Raw genomic sequence first — 551 nt, forward strand, 5'->3', positions numbered from 1 at the left:
GCTTTCCGTTTGTATCAATTTAGCAGTATTGGGTCCATTTTTCCTTGTTTATTTAAGAACTCTTCCTCTCTCATTTCCCTTCCATCTTTTTTATTGGTCTAAAGTTATTGAACGACTGCAGAGTTGGGTAGGGCTCTTTGGTCCAGTACTCAATTAGTTTGAATCTTAGCTGAAGAACAGAGACTTCTTTGTGTCAATCGGTAACTTCTCATCAGAGTGGACGAAAAATCACATGAGGGGTACCCCGAGGTTCAATCCTACTATTATCTCCTCGTTAGTATAGTGGTGAGTATCCCCGCCTGTCACGCGGGAGACCGGGGTTCGATTCCCCGACGGGGAGTGAAGTTTGTTTCAGTTCCCTCTTGAAAATAAGATCTAGGTCTCAACGGGGTTTACCTGATTAAATAAAGGAATATTTCCACTATCTCAATTATAACAACAAATCACTAACTATCGTAACTATACAGATGATGCACAGACCTACATCACGATGTCACCAGGTGACGCTGAACAGATGCTTGGAACAAATCAATGCATGAATGTTCCTTAAA

At 41.4% G+C, this 551-nt stretch overlaps 1 non-coding gene across 1 annotated transcript; it reads left to right on the plus strand.

Annotated features, from left to right (window-relative positions):
* The first annotated feature begins 268 nt into the window (after nt 1-268).
* On the plus strand, nt 269-340 carry trnad-guc. The gene has a single exon. It is a non-coding gene; the product is annotated as a tRNA-Asp (tRNA).
* Nucleotides 341-551: the final 211 nt, after the last annotated feature.

Source organism: Xiphophorus maculatus, chromosome 13 (genome assembly GCF_002775205.1).
Source record: "Xiphophorus maculatus strain JP 163 A chromosome 13, X_maculatus-5.0-male, whole genome shotgun sequence".
Lineage (NCBI taxonomy): Eukaryota > Metazoa > Chordata > Actinopteri > Cyprinodontiformes > Poeciliidae > Xiphophorus > Xiphophorus maculatus.